The sequence below is a fragment of the Lissotriton helveticus genome, chromosome 1_1 (genome assembly GCF_964261635.1).
Source record: "Lissotriton helveticus chromosome 1_1, aLisHel1.1, whole genome shotgun sequence".
Taxonomy (NCBI): Eukaryota; Metazoa; Chordata; class Amphibia; order Caudata; family Salamandridae; genus Lissotriton; species Lissotriton helveticus.
This window is the reverse complement of record NC_136057.1, coordinates 1,450,686,913-1,450,713,954: the sequence shown is the minus strand read 5'-3', so window position 1 is coordinate 1,450,713,954 and position 27,042 is coordinate 1,450,686,913.

Sequence of the window (27,042 nt, the reverse complement as noted above, 5' to 3'; positions counted from 1 at the left end):
CATTATATTGATACATCCTCAGACTGAAACACCAATCACACCACCACTCACCTAGTCATCAGCCAATGCACATACAAACCCACCTCCAGCCAGCCAACATCCACATATACTGCCAGCCAACATCTACGCATACTGCCAGCTAACACCCACACATACAGCCAATTAACACCCACACATACTGCCAGCCAACAACCACACATACTGCCAGCCAACAGCCGCACATACTTCCAGTCAACAGCCACACATACTTCCAGCCAACAGCCACACATACTGCCAGTACACACAAACCACAGGTTAATTACAGCATTGGTTGGAACCATCATCTAAGTGTCGCCCCTACCATGACTATTTCGCTATGGAAACAAGACTAGGCTAACCTCTCAGTATATCTTCATATGCCTGCCTCGCTGACTAGTACCGCAGCATGTGGCATCACCTCGAGGCATTCTGCTTAGGCTCAGGAACACTCGTCTTTCATGTACCTTCAGCACTCACTGCGCTAAATGCAACACCATCCACTGTGTAAAAGTCAGTTTGGGCGTCTAAGGATGCACTTGGGACCCACTCCTTAGACAGTGAGAGCAAATCAACATTTGAAAGCTGGGGTAAACATGCTGGGCAGACTCTACTAAATTCCCTAAAGAGTATGTCCAAAAAGTCTAAGGACCATAGGGTTTAGTGGACAGGGCACTCTGTCAAAACATGGCACATGTCCTGTCCACCGTTATGTCCAGTGGATTACTGTAAGTAAATTGTAAAATGGCAGGTAGAATAGTCAAAGAAATTTATTGCATAATTAATTAAAATCATTACAATTTCCACATGTCGATGTTATGATACAAAAAATAAATGCTACTAAAAAGAAGATTAGACTCTTCCTTTGTTAAAAATGATATTACACAATTTTAAAACAAGATTCCTCAGATGAACTACTATCGGCATTAAGAGGTCAGAATGATTGTTACATATTAATGCAGGGTTTACCAGTCTTAGGGATTAGGGCTGAGTTATTACACCGCTTATTTCATCATGTCCTAGTTCCACAAGACTCAGGCATTTATTCACTTCTGCCAGGAATTTTGTTCCCCGGCATGCCAAAATAATTGAACTCCCTCCTAGCCAGCTAGTTACCGCTTGCCTACAGGTGCGGATGTTTAACTCGTTACAGATGTTTTTCAATAGTCTTCGACGTTGAACCAGTAGAGTCGGACAGACGCACAAAAAGTGGGCTAATGATTCCGTTTTATAGCCACAAAGTCTACAGCTCTCAATCTGGTGTTTACCTTTCCAGGAAGGTGCTAAGTCTTTCGAACTGTGCATACCCATCCTGTAGGCTGTAAAGGCTCTTTTTAGGTGCACATTAAAATGAGAGGTTAGATAAGCGTGCGGTCGTCCAGCTTTGAAGGAGTTGATTATGGTCCAACCATGTCGGCGCTTGAGAAGTAGCGCTTTGTCATCCTGAAAAGATTTCATCCTTGCTGCCTTATTAGCTAGTCTGCTTATTGTTGCTTTGTCCGTCACAGATTCCCAAATTCCTTCCAACCCCAGCTCTTTCACGCAGGTTTTCAGGTATTTTCCCCAAGGACAAGGGGTTCCAGTTGCTCCTTGATTTTTTATGGCTTCCCAGTTTAACCAATCCATCGAGTCCGGATCTGCAGATCTTAATTCATGACACAGTTTTATGAAGCCGCTCATGCTTCTATATTTCTGGTTTTGCAGACCGAATTCCAACCTTACTTGCGGTGCTGATGCACTCTTTGGGAGGTTAAAAACTGCTTTATAAATTTTTGTTTGGAGTTCATTTAGTAGGTCTACTTCCTTGCCACACCAGGTGACGAGACCGTAAGATAATGATGGTAATATTTGTGCTGACATGACCTTCAGGAGGTGACTATAGTTCGGGCAATTCATTTTTGTTTTTAGCAATCGATAAGCAAAGATTAGTCTTTGAGCTTTAGTTCGAGTTGCAGTTTTATGCTCTGTTAGTCTTGCTCCCTGGGATAATGTTACTCCAAGGTATTTATACGAGCCTTGTTCATTCACCTTCGTCCCGTTAAATGACCATATATAACTAAGTTTTTTTGGGTCCACTAATCGTACTACTTTAGTTTTTTCTTTGTTTAAGTCCAGTCCTTCTTGTCTTAAGTACTCTGATAAGATGTTTAAAGCTCTTTGTAGACCCACTGGGGTTTTACTCAGCAGGACAATGTCGTCAGCGTATTGCAGGCAAGGAATTCGCCGGTTTGCCAATGACGGAGGGTGCACCTCATCTGTGTCCAACACTGTTGCGAGATCAGAAAGGAATAGATTAAAAAGGGTAGGCGCTAGAACACAACCTTGTTTTAGGCCCTGAAATGTTGGTATGTTCCTTGTTGTATACGCTCCGTCTCCCAATTTAACCTTTGCCCATGTATCTTCGTGCAAAGTTTTTATTGCCTGTATTAATTTTGCAGGCGTCCCCCAAAGCTGCAGTTTTTCCCATAGACGCTCTCGATTTACTCTGTCGAATGCAGATTTGATGTCTACAAAACAGGCGTATAATCGTGCGCCCTTTACTGCTATTCTGTCCATTAGTACTGATAGGCAAGTTAAGTTGGTGAGTGTCCCCATATCCCTCCTAAATCCCGTCTGGAACCAGGGGATTCTCTGAGATTCTTCTATCCAGTCTTGCAGCTTAAGGAGGATACAAGAGGCATAGAGCTTGGCTTCCACATCTATCAACGATATAAGTCGGTAATTTGTAGGGTTACCATGATCACCTTGTTTAAATATTGGGTGTATCACGTTGCCCTTCCATGATGCAGGAACCTGTAAATCTCGATAGATTTGGTTGAACAAAGGTGTCAGGATTTCTGCCCAAAATACCGGGTTATGTTTAAAAATGGCATTGGGCAGTCCGTTCGGGCCCGGTGCTCCTTCAGCCTTTAGCCTAATAATGATTTTACACAGTTCCCCACTAGTAGTCAATTCAGGGTCTATCATTTCCTCTTTTGCACAATCCTTTGTCATCGTTCTTTCTGTGCCTGGATTGTAGATTTCCAACTGGCCATTCTCTACTGTATTTATGGCCTGCGTATTTTTTCGAAGGCCTACTGTTCTTATGCAGTAAAGGGATTGCACATGTTGAGACCAAGCGTCCGCTCCTACTCCCGCTTCCTGGTAGAGTTTTTGTCCTTTGTTTAGGTCGTTGATGATGCCCCAAAATTCACGACTATTGGGATGTTTTCCGGCACTTAACAATCTATTCCACAACTTCTCTTTATAGGCAGATTTTGCAATGTTTAAAGCCTTCCTGTAGGTGCTTCTGGCTTCCGTCAGAACCCCCCTATTTGTTGGTAACCCCAGCTTTTTGTTCCATGCAAGGTGACGAACCGCATTTGCTACCCTCCTTTTCTTTGTTCTTAGTTCGTTGGAAAACCAGGGCTCCTTTTTAGCGGTGGACTTACTCCGTACACCTGAAGTTGCAGGAAATTTATGAAGAAGGTCCAAGACCAATAGCTCCCAGTTTTTTACCAGATCCTCCTTTTTTTGCAGCCCTAACTCGGATTTGCGAGCCACTGCGGCGCACTGAATTTTTTCCAGTGTTTCTCCTCTCCATTTCAGTTTCTTTAAGTTAAATTTGGTGGCTTGGTGAAGCAGGCTTGCTAATTTCGGTGCCAAGTTGGGCGCAGTGTTTAGGGAAGTTATTTGGGGGAAATGGTCACTTTCTGATCGTTGGACGATTTTGAAGGTGTCAATGTCTGGGATTAAATCGTCACTTACTATTGTATAATCTATTGTTGAATGGACCCTAAGAACTTCAGCCATGTTTCAATGAAGGATGAAGTGACAAACAGCCAAAAGCAGACCAATGTGTACCTCTTTACTGGAGTTAGTAAAGATACTGTGGCAAAAAATTTAGCAATAACACATCTGGAATTACAGTTCTTCTTTCCAAATTAGATGGAAGAAATTAAAACATCTACACAGCTACTCAATTTATTCGGGATGGAAGGTATTTATCTGAGCATACTGATGGGGTTAATACTAACTCTTAATCTGTGTGCTCTGCTTCAGGCAGTTTTTCAGCGCTTCACTTATGTGTGATATAGAGTGAAGCAAGTTGGAAAACAAAGGCCAGACTAAGGGCCTTATTTAGATCTCGGCAGATGGAATACCCAGTCAATCAATCAATCAATTTGTCTTTATTCGATCATTTTAAAAGGTCATAAAAGCACATATAAATAAGTAATTAATTTCACATTTCTTCTTTAAAAAACAAATATTTCATCATACACACAAACGTGACAGATATCCTGTCTGCCGTATTATGATCCCCACAGGATATAATGGGATCGTAATACGGAGGATGGGATCTCCGTCACATTTGTGATGGAGTATTCCCCTTCGACCAAGATCTAAATTAGGCCCTAAGATAGGCACTGGAGACAGTAATATCTAATTTGCTGCCTCTTTCCCTGCTGAGCAAAAACTCTTTGTTGGTGATATTGGCAACTCTTTCGCTCTGTTGCAGGGACGTAGTCACTAAAGTGCAGATCCTGCAGCCTTGCAACGTCTTGCACAACAGATGAAGTAGAGACTGCTGCTTCTACAGCAGTAATGCTTTCAATAACAGCCAACTGAGAAAAAAATGTTAAACTTGTTTTTACTCAATAATTGCACAGCACAGAATACCACAGAATGGCCCGTATAGGAACAGCACAAAGGTAAAGGGCATATAAACCTATACAGTCAACATTGTACCATAGGCATACATGATAGTGACATAAACCAAACCAATTAAACAAAGGGTCCAAGGGCAAATTTAATGACCCACGCTAGGTACAAGCCCCAATCTATATAACTCATACCATAAATAGTACCTAGAGGTCAGAACGTTTCTGTCATTCAACTGTGGATATAGACCCCAACACCATACATATAATACAGTGGGAACAAACAATGTAACTAGGTGTGAGAATTACTGAGTTAAGACTCAAGAGCAAAGGGAAAAATTCCCATCAGAAGCCACGCTGTACCGCCCTCTTTTGCATCATTTGGGTATTCCTTGCTCACAAGGCAAAGTTAGAACGGTCTACCAATGTTACCATGACCGTCTATAAATGTGCATAAAGTGTAACAGTAGAGGGAGGTTATCAGAATAATTCTTAGTGTTAATGTGGCTACTGAAAAAGCAGTGTGAGAATAAGTGAAATGTGATAAGTGAAAGGAGAAAATAAAATTGGATAGGCTGAGTAGATGTCGATAGTTTATTTTTATCTCTCAGCCTCCCAAATGTTAAAAACCAGGTGCAAACACAGATTTGACATAATATCTGTGATTAGTAGTGGTCAACATGTTTCAGCATATCAATGAAATAGTTTCAATGCCTTCATCAGGACCCGTTGTAAGTTAACTACTGCTTTTGTGAGTGAAAAAAATAAAATATAAAAGATATCACCTGCAACGTTCAGGTTGTATGTTCAACCACATACTATTACCGCATCATATTGGTGATACGACACCCACAGGAACAACATGTAAAGCAAACAACAAGTGACAGCATTATGTCGCATTCAAAGGCAGGTGTCCCTAATAGTTTATCCCATCCTTCCATCTTTCAATATGTCTAAGTCATATTTTTCACAGGTTTGCATTAATTATAACAACTCACCCATTAGTTGTGGTTGTTGCGCTTCACCCCACCTGGCTGCAGCTCAGGTTTAGAGGAGCACCGCTCTAAATCGAAAAAGTGAGAATAGAGAAAACAATCATGGCTGCTTGTTTGTATCATTAAGTTTGCGCCGGTAAACTGTGTTCGTTATTAAATCCAGTCTCCATGCGCGCTTAATGATAGTGAACCAATGTCGTAAGACATGGCGCACTCTCTGGCAGTCTTGGGGAACTCCAATCATGCAAAATAAAATGACTGCTAACACAGCGTAAGTGCAGAATAGAGTGAGAATACAGTGGCGTGACAAAATAATAAGCATACAGTGTACAATCTCAAAAAAGAACCCCCCCCCAAACAATAGTGTAATAATGAACAGCAGTTGCAGCAGCGAATAAGTGAATGTTCACAACTGAAAGTTACACAGGAAGGACATCAGTCTTCCTGTGGTGTCCTTCCGGTAGACAACATTCAAGTTTTATGTTGCCAACTGAATCAGGTAGGTAGTCAACTTCATATATCATGTTCGGTTTTTAGACTTGCATTATATGGTTGAAGAACCTGATCATTTGTATCTACTTCACCCAGGTACTTGTCATAATCAAGTATACAGGTGGCCTTGTGGACTTCTGCCAACTGACCCCAAACAATGACCGAAAAAAGCTCTCATCATGAAGTGTATTGCTCACATATACTTCCTGCCTGTTTGAGATTCTGATAGTAGGCAGTTTGTTGCATTGCAACACACTGCTCCAGACTTTTTGGATCTTCTTACTAACAAGTACCTGAGGGAATCCGTTGCAGTTTTGAATTAAACTGCAATCCACCGTGCAAGCTTTGTACAGTTCACTAAACAGCTGGACTCCTGTATAAAGGGTATCTACTTAAAGTTATAACTTTTATGAAAGAAAGATTGAGCAAGCTCCCATTCAATCTTCCCACTAACTCCTAATGCAGAAGGGCAACCTGCAAGATTTATTGTGGAGTCCTTTCTTGTATATACTTTCAGGCTGCATACATAACATGTAGAGCTCTTGAGCAACTTGTACATCTTGATACCATGACAACTCTTTTGATTGGTATGTACTGCCTGAACAGCAGACGCCCTTTATACCAGATCCAGGACTAGTTGACTGCTGTCTTTTTTCCAGGAGTATAAATCTCTGGACGCTTGGCAGACAAAAGTTCCATGGCAGTTCCAATTTAGAACAACCTGTCATGCTCTCTTTGGTCCCAGGGCAATGCATCAAAATTAGAATTGAAATTCAGCATATATAGCAACAGCACAAAAATCAATTAACATAAATTAATACATTTGTTTCAAAATACCCATCCAATACCCCAATAAACCCCAGCTGTGTGTCTGTGTGAGTACATAGTGAGTTGTATGCCCTTGTGAGTGCAAGGACAGTGGTGGGTCTTTGTGAGTGCAGGGGAGTATTGTGTGTGCATGAATGCAGGGTAAGTGGTATTCCTGTGTGAGTCCATGGTCAGTAGTGTACCAGAGTGAGTGTAGAGTCACAGGTGTGCCCACTTAAGGGGAGGTTGAACAGTACACCTGTGTGAGTGCAGGGTGAGACGTGTGCCTGAGAGAGTGCAGTTTGCAGCACAGTAAAGACAGAATTATTAATACTGCAAATGCTTATTGTTTTTTAACTCTTCAACACTATTGTTTTCTAGCTGAACTCTGCAGCCCATATGCAGAGAATGCCTTACTCTTTAATGTCAATAAAGGTTGCTTTCCTGCAACACAAATAAGGAAACAAATGTGGTTCGGGATGAGTAGTCCCCGTTTGGCCCAGAATTTCTTAAAGTGTTGCACATTATGTACAAGGGATTGGGGGAAGGGTGAACTTTGTTGAGGCTTACTATTTCCCTACAGAGCAGGTTGGTCGATGCTGTGAGTTAATACAGCTGTGCTGCTGCATAACCTCAATTAAACTACTTGCTGGGTTCCTGAACCCATTCAGAAACAGCAGCATTATTTGCCAGTGCATTCTTCACTGTAACAATGTATGTCAGAATATCATGCATGTTAATTTTATTTAGCAAAAATACAGTATCCAAAAAATTGACTATTAAAATGTTGTCAAGGTAAGCATATAGGGTAATCATAGATTTACAATTTTTAATCCTACATCTAAAGACCTTGAAGATATGTATCATCAAGGTATAGATATGAACAGAAGGAGAGTTAAAGCAAGATCCACTTCCAGGCAGAGAGAGAGCAGTTTAACCATCCACAAAGCGCTACGACGGTTATGGCATCATCAACCATTCTCGATCTGCCTTTTTTTTAGGTCTCGCCTACATAGCGCGCATGCGCTGCATAGGAGAGAGACCTAATGCCATCGGCACAGCTTTGGGTGCAAAAACGTGCACGCGGTGCATTGCTTGCAATGGCAACACATGCACGTCTGGCGATTTCCTTGCGGGAGCGCACGGCGCCATAAGGTGGTGCCATATCTCACAGCTCACGCGAACCGGATGCTAGCAGGGGGGGGGGGGTTAGTGGGGGGAAAAAGTTAAAAGCAGACGGCGGTTGATCACTAGATACGCCACGGAGTAGTGGCGGAGGTAGTGCACTGGGTGTGACAGATTTCACCCAACCCCAGGACTGCGGGTGTTGGGACTGTGTAAATTTTGTTGGGGATGGTGTGAGAGATTGAGATCCCACATGTGCGCTACTGCAAATTGCCTGTATTGCTTATATTGGAATCTGCAATAAAAAATGTTTTACAAAAAAAAAAAAGGTGGTGCCATATGATCGCATGCTCCCGCAAGGGAATCGCGCAGGCCCCTTCCCCTGCTGCCGCGCGCTTGTTCTTTTAGCGCACGTGGGTGCGCACAACTCCCGCTTGTTTCATCATGCCCTGGAGACTGCCCTTCTTGCCTGCATTGGTTCACGGTTGGTCTTAATAAGTAACTGTTGCGCTCTACTTTTTCTTTTGCCTTTGCTTCTTTTGTTAATTTCCTTCTCATGTTCCGTGCTCCTGCTTGTAGCTCCAAGCGCCGCCCGCGTCCCGCTTTTCCAGCAATGCATGAACAGTGAAATAAGCAAGTTTATCTCAGTGCTTGCATGACGCGGTTCAAACATAGAGCAGAGCTTTCTTGTTGGGTTGTTTATTTTGGAAACCTAAATCAATTAAAGTGAAGTTTGAGGGAATTTTACGCTGTGGATCAGCTAAAGGGGGTGTGGTATTTAAATCTGATTTTAATCACACTGTGCTGCTGGCGCTCGAGAACAAGCAGTGTGTGTGTGTCGCAGCCACACCACTCCCTAATGAATTACAATGCAGCGCGTCCGTGCCTCCGGCAAGCAGAACAATGGAGGAGATATTGTGGCGCGCACTCCCTACCTCCGCAACAAATGCAAAGGTTTTATTGCAGCCTCTTTCGGACTGTGAGATTTGCAGATATAAGTTCCAGTTTCACATGTTCGGCTTGTCAATTAGACAAAGAAAACAAGCTTTTCTTCCACTTGCCTCCTCCAGTTGCTCAACCACCAGTAAAAAAAAGCTTCACACGTTCCAGCTCCTAATGCGGCAGAAACACTGTGCCTTATTAGAGCTGATTGTTAGTTAGGTTGCCTTGTTGCGAGTTGGGACTCTGCGCATGTCCTACTGCATTTTTTTTCATAAAACCAAATTGCTTTCGGTAGTAAAACTTCTCACCAGTTTTTAAAAAACTTTCTTTTAGCGCGCACACAACTCCCAGGGCTTGTTGCCCTTGGACCTTTGTTCACGCGCTCCTGCCAAAACATGTAGCTACTGCCCCTGCCCGCCTTCGGTAAACTTTAGCGGCCGAGGGCTCCTGGAGAATGCATGTGCCCCTGCCCGCCTTTGGTAAACTCTCCCATGCTCCACCTCCTCAGGTACGAGCCTGCAGCGACAACTGCTCCCCCTCCCTTTTCCTGCACTTCCAGGCAGCACTAAAAACACACCGCCCCTGTGCGCATTTTTAGCCTCCTCCCCCACCCACAGAGTGCTTTCCAGTCCTCTATGGCTATGGATCGTGTTTCGAGCCACAAACTAGGATTCTGACCTTTGCGTTCTGGAAACCCAGCCCTCAGATCCTGCTGCCCCCCTTCCCTCCCCTACCCAGCCAAAGACTCCAAAAACTGCAAGTGTGCTCCCCCCACAGCGCCAGGCATCCAAGAAGGGGCCCTGGCATCACGCCTCCTCCGTTAAACAGTTCACGAAAGCCGTTTTATTATTGGTCTTCCAGGTGCCGTGAATACATCTCTCACGGTCCAAGGTTTGTGCAAACTATCATTTTAAACATATTTATCTTTGACGTTGTTGCAAAGAAGCCAGAACTTAAAGTTCCATCATGAGTGCCCATAAAATGACCAGGTGCCCTATATCTCCAGGGAATTAATCAGCAATGTCGCGCTTAAGCTGTAAACTTAGTAAGCTAAAGTGCGGGTGCAGCGATTGCTTAAAAAGTAACCAAATAGACATTTTTTTCTATTTCTGTACTTTTTAAGCAATTGCGGCATCTGCGCTTTAGCTTCCGATGTATACAGCTAAAGTGCGAATGGCACAAATGTCTCACATTTGCCAAAGTTTGAAGTATTGGCATTGTAAATGACAATGGTTTTTATTTGGTTTTCAAAACACATAAATAAAAGGCATTATCATTTACAATGCCAATACCTCAAACTCTTTCAAATGTGAGACTATTGCATTGCAAATGCTTGTGTTAATTATAAGCTGTGCTCTGCCTAGTCGCAGAGAGAAGAGGCCCATACAGAATCCCACCTCCGCATTTACCACCCATACAACCTCACATCCCCCCCCCACCACCAACCAGATGTGAGGCACCGCACCATGTATCACAGCCAGCACCCACCCCGTTCTCCTTATCTATAACATTCTTTCCTTTGGACGACCCCATTAAACCTTGTAATCAGACACGTCGCTGCCTCTTCTCTATCTGCCCACCTCTGTCTCTGCCCCAACCCCAATCAGTGTGCATGAGTCTGCCTTCCTGAGCCCCCTCCCCTTTCCCTGACACCATACTTCAAAACCACCCGATCGTACTTACTCCGCACAACCCCCTCCCCCTCACATAACATCCTGTTGGGTTCCCACTCAAACCATCATATCTGCCAAGTAGATCAAAGGACCCCAACCGACTTCAAAAGAATGAAAGGCTTAGGCATAAAGACCAATCTGGAACCGCCATCAAATGACACACGATGCTCCCTCAACCTTCTCACCATACGGGTTGGAGCCAAAACGGAAATCACTTCTTGGGCAGAGGACCGACACCCTCCCCCCCCCCCACCATAGACATACCTCCACAACGTCAAACATTCTTCCTGACTTTAGGTGACCATATACACCTGGGTTCCACTCCCCCCTCTTGGAGGCGAGCAGCCGCACATTGGGGTGGGGTAACTGCAGGGCTGCCCCGGGCCCACGAAGTGGGCCCTCCTAAGAGGACGGCCCCCCTTAGTGCCACAGGATGGCACACTGTTAGCCTCCCAATGTTGGAGGGAACCTCAAGGGTTCCCCAGGCCTGCATCACCACAGGGCAGGAGAGGGTGGGGGAGAGGTACTTATACCTCTCCCGCCCACTGATCACCCTCTTTCTCTTGCTGCCCTGACACCGTTTGGATTGTCCTGGTCTCGTGTCGGGTTTTCGTGACCCCGGGTATTCCAGTGAGTGTTTGTTGTTTCCTGTCCCCGAGCCCGTCTGCGTGCGGGTTTGCGGTGAGAGCAGCCTTGTTGGGCATGGTCTCCTGGCGTGGCTCGGGAAGTGGGCAGATGGGAGCAAGAGTTTTCTGGAGTGGCGGGGTATGTGCAAAGGGCCCAGAGTGTTGGTGCAAGGCCGGGAGGTCCCTGTGTGGTGCAGGGCATTCGTGCCTATGTAGTTGAGAGCATGGTTGTGCATTTGGTCGAAGTGGAAGAGACACCCATCCATACATGCCAACATTTAAGGACCAGGAAGTGGGAGATTTAAAAGAAAAAATCGGGAGAATGAAAATTCCCCATTGATTTCTGATGTAGAAAATGCAATTTCAGGCGGGAGACAGCTAAAATAAAGCCATTTTTGGCTTTTAAAATCGGTAGTCTCCCGCCTGAATCGGGTCTGTTGGCATGTATGCCCATCCCCCATACCCTGGGTCCCACCACGCAGGCCATGCCCGGGTGGGACCACCTCCGCCTAGTTATAAGTCTTGGTCGGGCCCACCGCTGGAGGTCCATGGGGGTCGGTATTGCGGGTGAAGTGTGGCAAGGGTTTGGAACGGGGGTCGGGGCAGGGGGTCCAACTTCCATCGCGTAGGCCTGCACGGTCAGCCATAGTATAAGAAGCGAGTTCGCTCCTCTCCCTAGCATCCAGCATGCCCCCCCTCCCCACATCTGCGCTGTGGGGCCCCCGGGGCGATGCTGTAGGGGATAGAAGCCTCGCTGGTCAGCACGATTGCTGTCTTTGGGGGCCGGTTTCAGAGGCACCGGGTTGGACATGGACAGGAAGTGAGCATTGTCTTACCCAGGCCTGGGGTTGTTCTCTCGCACGGGTATCAGGCCGGGCAGTCCAGTATGCCATTAAAGGACGGCGTCCGTGTTGGAGTGCAGCTCCGCCCTCGGCACTCTTCCGATTGATGGCGGGTGGTGAGGCCTTTTGAGCAGAGCACCTCCCATGTAGCGGAACAATTCATGTGTTTATTTACTGGAATTGCGCTCAACGGGGAGGGATTGAAATTGATGGTAGCTTTTGTTTGTTATATACCGTTATTACTACTGAGGACTCGAGGAAAGGTACTCAGTTAGCGGGATTGCATAACGGCAAAAGGGTAGCTAGTATTGGACCGCATACGGAGGGCCACAGAGGCATGCAGGGAAAGCTTTGGCCTCTGCATGGGTCTGCCAACACGCAGGCGGCCATCTTCCTGTTGGCTTCACATCTGTCGGGCCTAAACAGGACAGGGACACTCTTTGTCTGCTTTGGGAGGAGCTCCCTTCCACCGTGGGCTGGACCTGATTGTGCTATTATTATGAATATATATTCACTTTCCGTGAGTGTTGGCAGTGTCGCTCCGCCACCCCCAGTTCTTACACCTTTGGTCTATGGCTCCGTGCTCGTGTTGGAGCCTGGTCGCATGGGTTGTGCTGGGTGTGGGGTTTCAGGGCCCGTGTTGTTCCGAGCCCTTTGGCCTGGCTGGGTTGGTGTTTTGCTGGGGGAGCAGCATGGACCAAGGGACCGCGGCCTAGTCTGACACGGCCCGCTTTGTGGTTCTGGAGGGGGCGGCCGTGGGCCGAGTGTGGTATTGGGAGGCGTGAGGGTGCTCTCTACTAACTTATGGGCTTGCTACTCCCTGAAAGCTCTTGGTGTGCACTGCGGCTATTTTATTTGTGGCTTTTGTTCTATGGGGGAGGCCTCGCGCGGAATGGGATGTGGCGTCCTGACCTCGTCGAGGCCACACCGGTGTGATCAGGATCGCGTGTTTGGAGCTATGGGGACATGGGTTCCATTATCACTCTGTCTTTTGGATATGAATGCCTGTGTAGCACGCGGTGCACTTATACAGCTAGTACCACAAGTGGGGTCGGCCTCGGGCTGCGGCTTCCGCGTTGTCCGCGTTTTGTCGAGGCATAAGGGCCAATAACAGCACGGTTGAAGGGGCCAAGGGGGCCTACGGAACACACGCGGGCGTGTTCCGATTAGGCGACCGGTGCGGTGTGGACAGTTTGTGTGGCTCGTGGTTGGGAGTGTTCCCCTCCAACCCGATACTCTTTTCCCCACTTGGAGCTGCACGGTGGACAGACTCAGTCTTCGGGTGGTGGTTTGGGGGTCTAAGATTCGGGGCACAGAGGCAGGCAGTCCGGTTCTTGTGTGCCATGAACTGACCAGTCTTATGCTCGGGAGAAAGTGTCACTCTAAGTTGGTGTAACAGCATTCACTACATGGGAATTATGAAACTGGCACACATAGCAATCCAGTCAGCTGCCAGCTAGGTTCTATGTATTTTGTATGCCATCCATATTCAAACCAGATCCTCGATGAAACATGTAATAACAGCAGTCACGTCATGCGATGGTTGGCTTGGGTCGCGGCCGCATGCCTGCGCAGTCCCTGTTCGAAGGAGCCGCAGGTCCATTGTTTTGACGTTAACAGTTGTGCTGCCGTTATGTATGGACTGTCTACACGGCAGGAGGTAGCGCAGGACAGTTGGGAGTGTTGTGATCTTTCCGGCTCAGGATTTAGAGATAGACTTCCTGGTGTGTTGGAAATCTGATGGCGAAACCGGCTTTAGGATGGGTGTATCCTTAAGAAACATGGCACACGGCGGCCGTGTAGGGCGGCTGTGCGGAGGCAAGATGGCGGCCGTGTAGGACGGCTGTGCGCAGTGAGGCAGTGGGGATGTGCGTTTCTACCCTGATGTACTAGCGAGAATGCACAACCATGGCCACTGAACGATAAAGATGTAAAAAACGGGTCAGAGAGGAGAAAAACGAACCCGCTAAATGGTTATCTTTTGAACCTGAATAACTCCTTCAGAAGTACGAAGCGGCAGCGGCAGAAAATCGGCGGAAAGCGGAAAGCGATTGATGTTTCTGCCTCGGACCTGCCGCGGACCCATTGGACGGCTGCTGCGGGAGATAACACTGGCCGTTAGGGCGCTCGCGGTCAGAGGCAGAGTACACACGGAAGGGAGGAGCCCAGAGTCCCGAAGCTTGCAGAGCCTGCTGAACCTGCGGAGACATGGCTCCTAAAACAAATACAAACTCCAAAGCTGCTTCGAAAAGGAAAGCTGCTGCCGATGCTGCGGCAGAAGCTGAAGAGGAGGATAACAGGCAGAGGAAGCAGACACCTCCGGTAAGAAAAAAACAATCTGCAGTTAAAACAAAGCAGACAGGGACTCCTATTTCTGATATTTTTGCCAAAATAAATCAAGAAAAGGACACAAAAACGAATGGCTTGTCAGAGGAAATGGTGCAGGGGAAAGGGGCCGAAGAGGTCTCAGTAACCATGGCTGCTGAGGGGAGGGTGGCAATCGCTCCACCTCCCTCACTGGGTTTAATTACTGGCCCTTTCCCGAATATAGAAGAAATTAATGTAAAAGCTATCGGGCAATCAAATGATGTGACATTGATGGACGAAGTACCTGTGAGCCAGGAGGGGCCAGTAGAAAACGCTGACTCTGCAAAGCTAAGCTCCAAAGGAATAATTAAATCCAATCTGGTACCGACACTGTTACAGGATCATATTTCAGAGTCTAATGCAGCAAATACCGGCTCCGAAAAACTAAGTGACAAAGAAAAAGTTCCTAGCGAATGCTTTTACTCTGTTTCAGAAGGTGGCGAGTGGTCGGAGGATGATAGTTCCAAACAGGGAGGGAGCAATTTGGATTCAGATAGTGAGCCAGAGCACGATCTGGGGACACTCATTTCCACGGCAAAACCCCCGGTCGGGATTAAAGCCCAGGAACTCAGCTGGGATCACTCGTCAGCCACCCCACTACTTGGAAGCCCACATGGTGAAGCTGCACAGATGTCCCTCCTAGAGGTAATACACAAGGAAATCCTCGCACATAGGGAGGAAACTCGGCAGGACAATCGTAAGGCACAGGCTGCTGTTAGAAAGATGCAGGGCGTCGTGAGGAAACTGTCTAAGGTATGCGTCAACTTGGGGGATCGAGTATCCAACCTTGAGGAGAGGGTAGTCTCAACTGAGACAGAGTCGGCGGCTGCCTCTAGTAAAGTAGATGCCCATAATGCTCAAATATCAGATATCCAATGGAAATTGGAGGATTTGGAAAATCGTCAGAGACGAAACAACCTTCGGATTTTGGGGGTACAGGAGGGGGCCGAAGGGTCGGACGTGAGAGCTTTTGTCATTAAACTATTCGAGCAAGCATTTGTAGACCTGCCTGGTTGGAACTGGTCAGAAGAAATTCAGAGGTCTCACCGCATCCCATTTAAGCTTAGCAGGAATCCAAAAGAAGGTGATAAACCAAGAGCTATACTTATATTCCTAGGTAACTTTGTTCTGAGGCAAGCCATATCGGAAAAAGCAAGACCAGATTCAAGAAAGGTGGTGGAAGGAATTTCTTTTTTTGTCAGACCCGACTTCTGTCATATTACAGTGGAGAGACGATGGAGGTTGAGACAGCTGATAAGACCATTTCAGGAAAAAAAGATGCAGGCCTACCTGATCAACCCCGCGCAATTGAAAATAATCAATGCTGGTCGAACTTTGTATTTCACTTCCGAAATCAAAGCTAAAGAATACTTAGACTCTCACGGGGGTTGATTTTGCTCGAATGACTTTTTCTCTATCCAGTTGTTTAAAAAAGTATACTGATTAGTATGATAAGTCTCCTAATGGGCCAACTTTAAACTATATTCTCTTTTCAACATGTCAAGAATGATCGAGTGGTATGTGGGTGCATTCTTGACAGTTAGATTCTCATTGGCAAGGCATAAATATGTAGGGTTTGGATTTTATGCATGGTTTTGTTTAATCCTATCTCCACTGCCTTTATTGCCTCTCATCACGTGCACAGACTAGGTCTGAGCGCCTTACTTAAGTGGGTGTGGGTGTGGGTGTGGGGGGGTGGGGTGGGGTTGCACGGGGATGGAGGGATGGGGGGTGGGCCGGAAAGGGGTGTGGAGGGAGGGGGGGAAGTAAAAAAAGAGGTGTTATGGTATAACAAGGTTTTCGATTTAATTCCAGGGATGATACTGACAATAATTGACAAATCCTGGATGTCTGTGTACTATTATCAGGAAATTTTTATACAGGTTGATGCCACACATTAAAATTTGTTCTCTCAACATTGGTGGGCTAAATGATTGGAGAAAGCGCCAAAGATTGTGCCACTTTGCCAGATATAATAATCTGGATATTCTGTGTCTGCAAGAGACCCATCTCCCATGGGCTAGGAGAAACCTATTAATCATAAGGGGTTATGAGCTACTGGCCTGCTCCTCGCAAACTTCAATGGTTAGGGGAGTGGCTATTCTCGCCAAACAAAATCTAGGTGGAGGTAAGAGAGTGAAGGCCGACAGCTCAGGGAGGTGGGTAATAGTCGAGCTGACCCTCGGATATACGCTGTGCACAGTGTATGGGTCCAATTTTGATGATCCAGAGATGTTTGATATCTTAGAGGGGGAACTGGCAGATTGGCCAACACCGATTATAATGTGTGGTGACCTGAATATCTCGGCTGATTGGAATAGGTCAGGTAATTACTCAGGGTCCAAACCAAAAGTGTTTCGGGCCTTGCTCTCACTTATGAGTTCACATGGGCTGAAGGACGTCTGGAATGTGAAGGAACCCACTGACCCAGGCTTCACCTATTTCTCTTTCCCACATCAGAAATACTCCAAGTTGGACTATTTCTTACTCTCCCTAGATAAACTTTGCAAAGCCAATATTACGAAGCTACCCAAATCCATTTCTGATCATAACCCTCTGATATTGACATGTGAGGTGGAAAAAATTGAGGGGAGACAAACTAACTGGTCATTTGAGAGAAAGCTTCTCTCAGATGACAGGTTTGTGGGACATCTCAGACAATGGGCTAGGGAGTTTTATGAGATAAACCGCTATAGCGCCTCTCGCAATATAGTTTGGGAAACGTTTAAGGCTTCTCTGCGGGGTGAGACAATAAGCTGCTCAGCGAGACTGAGGAAGGAGGATAAGAGGAAGATTGAGACTCTAATTGGGGAGCTAGGATCAGCAGAGGAACAACATATCAATGAGATAAGACAGGGGGCCGATGGTCAGGCATCCCAGAACAGAATGGCTTCCATAAAAGCTGAACTCCAGGGGACAGTGATACAGAGGGAGACTAGAGAGTATCAATCAACTAGAGCAAAGCGCTACGAGACGGTAGAACAGGCAGGAAGGGCATTAGCACTTCAGATTAGGCAGGAGAGATCTAAAAACGCGATCTCCAGCATTCAAGAAGATGGTATCGAATATACAGAGCCTAAGGAAATACTGAGAGTCTTTCAGACTTTCTATCAAAAATTATACGATGAAGAGGGTGGGAGGTTTGCACCAAACCCAGCACATGTAGACATTGGCCCAGTATTAGAGGAACATAGTAGGGAGGCATTAGAACATGATCTGACCCTGATAGAGATAAAGGAGGCATTGCGGGAATTAGCAGCCGGCAAGGCCGCGGGTCCTGATGTGATTCCCCTCGAAGTATATAAATGCTTAGAGGAGGAAATTGCTCCAATTATTTTGGACTTATTCAACGGCATAGTATGCACTGGCCTAATTCCTGAATCCTGGAAGGAGACTAATATAGTTATATTCTATAAAAAAGGGAAACCTAAAACTAATCCCGGATCATATCGTCCGATTTCCCTTATTAACGCGGATACCAAACTATACTCAAAGGTCTGGGCTAGGAGATTGGGGGGGTCATAGGCCGTCTTGTCTCCCCGTGGCAGCATGGGTTTGTGCCAGGTCGAGGCACAACGGACCATACCAGACGAGCTATTGCACTATTCGATGCCTATGCTGCCTCGGGTAGAGATATGGCCATGATCCTCCTCGATGCTGAGAAAGCTTTTGACCGCGTGGCCTGGGAATGTTTGTGGGATACTCTCGCTGGAAGAGGATTCGCGAATAAGTGTATGAGGGCCATCAGGGCGATGTATAACGATCCGGTTGCGAGGGTTATGGTCATGGGTCAAAGATCGGATAAAATAATAATCAGAAGAGGAACTCGGCAAGGATGCCCTTGCTCCCCGATCTTGTTTTCATTATACATTGATCCCCTGATACAGAAAATTCTGGCCTCGGAGCAGATCACCCCAGTAATACTAAACGGACATACCACCAAACTTCTAGCATATGCCGATGATCTGGCAATTACAACATCGGATCCCCAACATGCTTTGGTCGAGCTATGTCAATTGGCTAAGGATTTTGGTAGACGCTCAGGCTATCGCCTGAACGAAGAAAAAACTCAGATCATTTTCACAAGTAATATTACTAAGTTGGATCAAAAATATGTTGAGTCAGCTGTGTATCTGGGTGTTAGGGTAAATGCAGATGTAAGTAAGATCATTGCAGAAAATGATCTACCTCTGATAGATTCAATTGAAAAGGAGCTTAAAAGGATAGATGTATTACATTTATCATTGATCGGTAGGGTAAATGTTCTGAAAATGTCTTTGTTTCCCAAGATTCTCTACCTGTTCCGTTCCATCCCTCTATTACTGGAAGAGGGGATGATCAGGAAAATAGAAGCAATATTTATTCGTTTTATCTGGCAGTACGGGAAAATTAGAAGGTCGATTGCCCTTATGTCCTTTCCATTTGAAAGGGGTGGCTTGGCGATGCCAAATCTTAGGCTGTACCATTGGACATGTCTCCTGGTTCAAATGAATATATTGTTTCAATATGACCCGGGGGGGGGTTAGAACCCCAGCCAGGTAATCATATTATCCCCTCCATTTTTGAACTTTTAATAGGGAAGAAAGCTGCGGGGTTACTAATGCGTGAAGTCGACCGCAGATACTATAAGAGAGCTAGATGTAAGATCTTGATGGGGGTATGGGGGACCTGGAACTCTGTAAGGAAATTCTTGAGTATACCAAGGATCAATCTTAACATTGACCTTTGGGATTCCAACATCTTTGCCCATTTAGGCCAAAACAGAAGCAGTCGTCTTTGGAGGGAGCTAGGTGTCCGGTGTCTGGGAGATGTTATGGTAGAAAATGAGATCCTCGATTTCACCATATTTCAGCAAAAATTTGGTATCCCAGCAAGCCAGTGGCTGCTATATGGGCAAATCGCTCAAACACTTAGCGCAATCAGGCCTAGGATTTCTCTCCAAGCAAACAGTTTAATAGTTGACTATCTGAGAAAGGGGGGTAGTAAAATCAAAATAGGATATAACTGCCTTCAACAAGAACTGGCTGATGATTTGGAAAAAACGGAGACTAATCTGGCTCAGAGAATTGGTGAACCAGATGTCGATCTAGACTTAGCTCTAGTTTTGAATAAGAAGATCTTCCGATCCACAAATCTGAGAGCCCAGCATTATAAGACTCTTTTTAACCTATATTTCACTCCCTCCAAACTGTTTGCTTGGGGCGTAAGAGAAAACGATAGCTGCCCTAGGTGCAATATGAGCCCAGCAGATCTACTCCACATGTTTTATAATTGCCCAAGTCTGACCCCGATAATTAGGGAGATACAGTCTTTTTTGGAGGGGCTGCTAGAACAAAACATCATTCTATCCCCTACCGTGGTTTTAGTAGGAACTGACGGAAAACTGAGGGCTGAGGCACTTGTTTTTATATCTGTAGCTGTATTTCGTATATTAATTCCTGCTGGATGGAAAGACACTACAGCACCGACATTCCAGCAGTGGATTACTAGGCTCCTAGGAATTCATAACATAGAGGAATGCCTATATGATAGTAAGGGGAAGAAAACACGTGAAATGGGTAAAAACATATGGGCCCCTGTTAAGAAATGGAGGGAATCTAGACGTTAAAAATATAAGTATAATCTATAGTACGTTGGGATTCCCTCACGCCCGCTTTCCTGTATCTACTTATTTATTTCCCTATTTATTGCCCGATCAAATTGCTATTTCGTATTCTATATTTATTGTTGGTAATGTATGTATTCTGACTGTGTAATGTTATTATATATCTGTTGATCACTGTTGCAAACCACAATGTACCGAAACATCTCAATAAAATAAATAAATATTAAAAAAATTTTAAAAAGGAAATCTGATGGCAATTACCCCTCTTCTAATGAGAGTACTGTCTGTTTTCTAATTTTTCGAACGGAGAGGTAGACAGAGTTGCCAGAAGCACAACAAGGGGCATCTACTTTGCTTTTACAGGTAGTAAGCGTTTTACACGGGGCCCAGACAGATTAAGTGAATAGGTTCATGAAAGCCCAAATCAAGCCGCTCTATTTTGATTGGATTTCCTCGAATTGCCTGGAGAGGAAACCTTTGATGTTAAATGATAGGCCCAGGCACTAGTCAGCATCTTTGATGGTCTTGTTTATGTGCCTCCCACCCTGTCAGTTGATCCTTTTGCCAGTGTGGTGATGCTGGCTGGCGTTCCACAAGTTATGCTTACATTGTTGGCTGCACAATAGGGAGTCCAGCTGGTGCAGTGTATGTTGCAGGCCAATTCCAATGTGATCAAATATCCGCTTAGTTTGGAGGGGCACTGTCTGTTGTAGGGGTTGGGGGCCATGTCACCCACATAAAGTTTAAAAGTAGTGGGCAGGGAGACAACCCGGTTTAGACCTCTTGTTGGGGAGAGTAGAAGCACAGATAAGTGTAGCAGATTTGCAAATACCAGAAGGTACTACTTCCTTGGCTCAGTCTGATCAGTTCAGAATGGCGGCTTTAGATCTTCTTACACGACAGCCACAGTTGCTGCTTAATTACCTTATGCAACTACCTAACAGCGACAAAGCCAATAGTTTGGGCAGGCCACAGCTCACAGATGACAGGAGGAGTAACCACATGGGTAGAAGAGCAGAAGACTTGTCTGGTACTCATTGTGGGGTGCATAGGTGACTTTTCTTGAAGCTATCTACAGATCAGTATATGTGACACGCAATTGGTTTTGCACTCAGCAGGGGGGTGGGCCCGTCCTGTTAGTCACTGGTAACGCTATTGTCAATTTTGTACCGTGTTTAAACCCACATGGTGAGAAAGTCAAGGCTGGACTTCTATAAGCGCGGCAAGGGCCCTCCACTGATATATTCAGCAGCAAGTTCTCCTGTGCTAAATCTGACTAGGTGGCTTTATAATGTTGTTTCTGGTGCGAAGCACTGTCACTATTGTCACCACCGGCACCTCTGACAGTCTGCCATGTGGTGTATTGTACATTTAGGACACATGTTATACGTTCCACCGACCTCGGTGAGAAGTAACCACACATCTTCAGCGGTGTCAATAATTACGGTCAAGAGGTGCGAGTAGGTGTTGCAACAAGACTCCTGCAGCAGGGAGTGCCGCCAGGCGGCAAGGAGTTGGTGAGAAATAGGACTGGCAGGTACCGCTGGGTGCCCACCGCCTGGCCACTGCAGGGGTTTATGGTGATCTCAAAGTGCTTAGGAGGGGTCATGGCAAAGTAAACCTGGGCTAAATCACATGCGGGGTGTGGTGGTCACTACCCCATTTCATAGGATCACTCCGTATTGGGTCTATCTTACGATCATCTCAGTTGACTTCTAATTTACAGCCCCTCGTTTTGCCATCTGTGACTAGGTTAGCCACGAACTTTAATAAAGCGATGCATTGGCCCACGAATGCCATAGTACAGCATCTAGTTTACCGGGGCTATATGGGACCATCATTAGCACCAGCAGCTGCGCACATGGGTAGCAGTAAAGCTTCCTTTTATTTCGCCCGGGGTTGGGGCTGGCAATGCCATCATACTTGGCGGCCAAAAACAGAATAGGCTAAGACATATCTGTGATTGTGCAACTCACACTGAGCAGTAAAGCAAGCTAAGTTTCAGCATAACCCTGGTATACCGTTGAGAAATGATGCAAGGGTTATGGGATACACACGAATAGGCACTTTCTGTCAGCGGGGGCATGGATGTGCCATTCCCAAGAAGGTGCAGTTTGCCTTGATAGTGCTGAAATGGAGGGGAGCGAGCACTAATACGGACAACTACCAGAGCACAGTTTGCAGTCTTAGTTGAGAGGGTACAGGGACATTACTCACAGGTTTACTCCATGTCCCCTGATCAATAAGGATTGCATGTTACCAGTAGCTTCAATTAAGCGAAGTCTTCTTGGGAGTTGTCAGCTAACATTGGAACTCCATTTTGGTTGTCAGTCGGTTGGCAGGCCTTTTAGATGTGGGGTTACAGCTCAGGCATGTCCAAGTAAGGGTTAGGAGGCCAGAAGTCGGACCAGGGATACAAGTTCACAGGCCTGTCGAGCGGCAGAACTAATAGGGGCTTGCGTTCGACCTCTTGGTCACAGGTTCAGATCCTGGTAGGTCCACTCAGCATTGCATCCTCCTGAGGTCGATAGAATGAGGACCATAGAGTTGAGTAACAATCAACAGGTGTAAATGTTCCCGCCCTATTTGCTGTCTGGCAGCCATGCAGTGGAAGTGGTCATCCAACGAGTGTGCCACGGTCCAAAGATTGGGGAAACTGTGGGTTAAAGAACAAATGGGCTACAAGGTATTAAAGAATATTTGGCATTCCCAGTATTCAATAAAGGGCAGGTAACATTTACATATGGTGCCCCTCCTGTTCACACTGCTTTGCCCACTCCCTGGTATACTAGCAGATGTTTGGGAGGGTTAGGCATCACGTAGGGTAGTGACTGGCGTAGCTCGAGGGACATGCTCCAACAAGCGCTATACACAGATAACTGGGTCAGAGGAAGTAAGGCGGGCTTGATTACTCTTGCTTCTAGCCGCATTGGCACAACATATCAGGAGTTGCTGGTCAAAGGTATTGTTCTGCAACAAGGAGACCTCGCGCAGGAGGGTGAACAGAGCCATGCGTAAATTCACCGAGCAAAGGGGCTTTGGTTTTATCCGGCATGGGTTACTACACGCTAAGTTCACAGGGTGTTTTGATGCAGATTAGATACACCTGTCCAAAGTGGGAATTACTTATTCTGGCTGGATCTGGGGGAGGCCTTGGTAGCAGCAGGGTGTGGGTAACTAGGTCTATCTTGGTGGGGGGCCCTGGGGTGACGGTGGCCACACCCATTGCTGTGGCAGAGTTACAGGGCAATCCAGAGGCTGTAGGGTACAGAAGGGTACCCTCTGCAGGAGCACAGTAAGGGTGCTAAAGCCAAAAATCCCCAGGGAGGTCCTCACGTTGGACCCTGGGGGAGCAACGGCGCCCCGTTAGTCCTATGTTGTGGACCTGGGCAACCGGGGGTTGCCTGCAACGCTCCACCCCCCTGAGGTGGGAGGGGCGTGAGTAAGGGGGTGGACTGGAGTTTGGCTGGTGGGAGGGGCTATCCCCTCCCCCAAATCGACAAACACCATTTGGCTAGGGCCACTGGGTATTTTGGCTCATCAGGTGGGCAGGCGGCGAGGGGCTGCCTGGCCTGGGATCGCCCGTAAGATAACCCACCATTTTGGCATATTTGTTATGCAAATAAACCTGCAGCAATTTTCTTCACAAAAAATGTGTTGTGTCTGATTATTTCTCCGAAGTATTGCTATGGGAGGGATGGGGAGTGTTGCCGATATTGGCACTATGCAGGGCTGCCCCGGGCCCACGAAGAGGGCCCTCCTAAGAGGGTGGCCCCCCTTAGTGCCACAGGATGGCACACTTTTAGCCTCCCAGTGTTGGGGGGAAGCTCGAGGGTCCCCCAGGGCTGCGTCACTTCCGGGCAGGAAAGGGCGGGGGGAGAGGTACTTATACCTCTCCCGCCCACTGATCACCCTCTTTCTCTTGCTGCCCTGACGCCGTTTCCTTCCCCATCGCATACCCGGCGTACAGGCAGGAGGGGTGTGTTTCACTAACTTATTATTTTGTGTTGAAGGCAGAGTTACAGGACGATCCAGAGGCTGTAGGGTACAGAAGGGTACCCTCTGCAGGAGCACAGTAAGGGTGCTAAAGCCAAAAATCCCCAGGGAGGTCCTCATGTTGAACCCTGGAGGAGCGACGGCGCCCCGTTAGTCCTTCGGGCGGTTGTGGACCTGAGCAACCAGGGATTGCATGCAACGCTCTGCCCCCCTGAGGTGGGAGGGGCGTGAGTAAGGGGGTGGACTGGCGGTCCGCTGGTGGGAGGGGCTATCCCCTCCCCCAAATCGACAAACACTGGTTGGCTAGGGCCACCAGATATTTTGGCTCATCAGGTGGGCAGGCAGGGCAGGGCTGCCTGCCCTGGGATCACCTGTAAGATAACCCACCATGTTGGCATATTTGTTATGCAAATAAACCTGCAGCAATTTTCTCCACAAAAAATGAGTTGCTCCTGATTATTTCTCCGAAGTATTGCTATGGGAGGGATGGGGAGTGTTGCCGATATTGGCACTATGTCTGATTCATTAAGTGCCTCAGTGGCTCAAACTTTCCCACAAGTGAGTCCGTCCCTTTGCAGTTATGTCATTATCGCGAGCAGGTCCGTGACTGCTGGGAAGTCATGCAACTTTCTCTGAAAAGCTGCAGTTTTAGCTGGGCAAATACTATAAATAGACACCATTTCATACAAATGTCTTTTTTATTTTTATTGATGACGGACACTGTGAATCGGAGGCAAGTAGGGTATCTGATATTCCTTTGTTAACGTGCATAATGGAAGACGTGCTCTACTGTTTTCATGTGGTTTTTTTGTAACTTTTTGCAGGGTTCCTTTGTTGGTGCTCGTGGGATTAGAGGACGATTAGACCCCTGTGATTTTGGTCAATTGTGCATCCCCCTCACAACCCCTTCCCTCCAGCACTGCTGGGAAGTTCTGTCCCGTTGTCTCCTAGCGGCGCTATTGAGGCCTCCAGGTTTTTTTGAGCATGCCAGCTGGGCATGATGGGGGGAACAAGAGTGCTCACACCATTCGTTTGTGTACAGATTAATGTTAAATTTGTCCTCCGTGTTCACTGTACGTCTCAAATTGTGCAGCGAGTGCATGCACACGGTTGGCAGGTTTTTAATGTGGTGCCAGACTTTAATAAAAGGTGCAATGTGGTTCATGTAGGGGGTAGTCGTGGGTGAGCCTTTTGAGCACACCGGCCGGGCGTCATGGGGGGGACAAGGGTGCTCGTCTGCTGGATTTATTCATTTGTGTGCGGCATAATGTTAGATTTGACCACCATGTTCACTACGCATCACGATTTATGCAGCATGTTGCGCGCGGGCTGTTGGCGCGTTGTTTCGAGTGTTTCAATGTGGTGCTTGATTTAATAAAGGGCGCAATGTGGTTGGTTTGTGGTGGGGTCTCAACGGCTAGGTGGGCATTGTTCATGGAGCTGCAGGTAAGGGAGTTTAGGGGCTGGCCCGGGTCCTTTGTCCTGAGTGTGCACTCTGGTTTTCTCTTGTTATTGCTCTGTTCTTGTTCCTGGTTTATACGCACACCAGTATGAAAACTGCTATATGTTTGGAACGCTGACACTTGTTTGCTTTTCTTGCCCATGGTTTCATCGCTCTTCTTTCTAAAATTCACTGTAAACCATTTCTTGGCATCTAACGTTGCTGCAATCTCCGCGTCCTCCTCTATTCCTCCCAGACTTTTTGTGTTACTTCTCTGCCCTCTCTTCCTTCTTACTGCCCTCATTTGTCTTCCTCTCTGCCCTGCATTTAAACTCCATTGAAGGCGTACTGTCCTGTGAAAGGTTTATTTTTTTAATTGCCCTTTTAATTCAAGCATTTTGTATCTTATTTGCACCAAGGTTAAGCTTGCAGCCCACAACCAGTGATCCCTATGTGCAATGTACATAACCCAATTTAAGTAATCCATTGCTGTGAACACTGGCGTTTGTAAATGTAACTCACCACTTTGCATACTCTGTAAGTAAGAACGAATACTGGGGCCCTGAAAGCACTGGATCTGTCAGTCGCCTTCAACACTTTTACCTCTCCATATAAGCGCTGTCATCATAAACCCCACTGAGAAGAGATAACTTACTGAGCACTAAAGATTTCAGCACTTTATGAATATGCAAATGACGTCACAACATATGAATCCTTTTGGGAGTGCAGTTCAGGATTGAATGAGTACTTAGATCAGAAGGAGAGGCTCGAGTTATCCCTGTATCATCGTGCTACAAAAAACCACAGACACAGGTTCTAATCTTTCAGGAGCTTTATTCTCTGCAACCTGTCTCAACCGTGTCCCTACTCTAACTGCTCTCCTCTCACTCCGTCTCCTCCTCTTCCTGTCCTCCCCTAACTCCACCCACAACCACTAGACTGCTAACATTATAACATCTCCCCCTTTTGTAACAAAACAAATAAGCACACTGACTTCTTAGTCCATTTCTTCGATAAGTCTTTTGGGTGGACGTGTGTCATGATGAGGTCGTGGCGACTTGGCTCTCGGACTAGTATTGTTCCGTGTCTCATCGATTGAGCCAGTGTTTTCGCAATCAACTGACTGTGGTTCTTCAGAACCAGGAGTGTCCATTTCACTCAGTAGGGTTCCAGTGGTGCCTTGTGGCAATTTCTTGAAGTGCGAGATGTTTCTCGTGATTCGCCGCTGCTCTGACTCTGCAGTCAACATAGTTCCTTTCCTTTTTGTAATCACTAACGGTTCATCCTTGAATGGGCAGTCGGTCTTTCTCTGCTGCTCTTGCCGGACGAGCACGTGGTCTCCTTCATGTAACGAGAGTGACCTTGCTCTTCTCCGTCGATCTGCATATGACTTCATTTTGTCTTTCCGGCGCGTGTCAGTTTCCATCATTTCTTGATGGTCTCGAGTGGATGACAATGATGGTTGCAAGGCCCCTT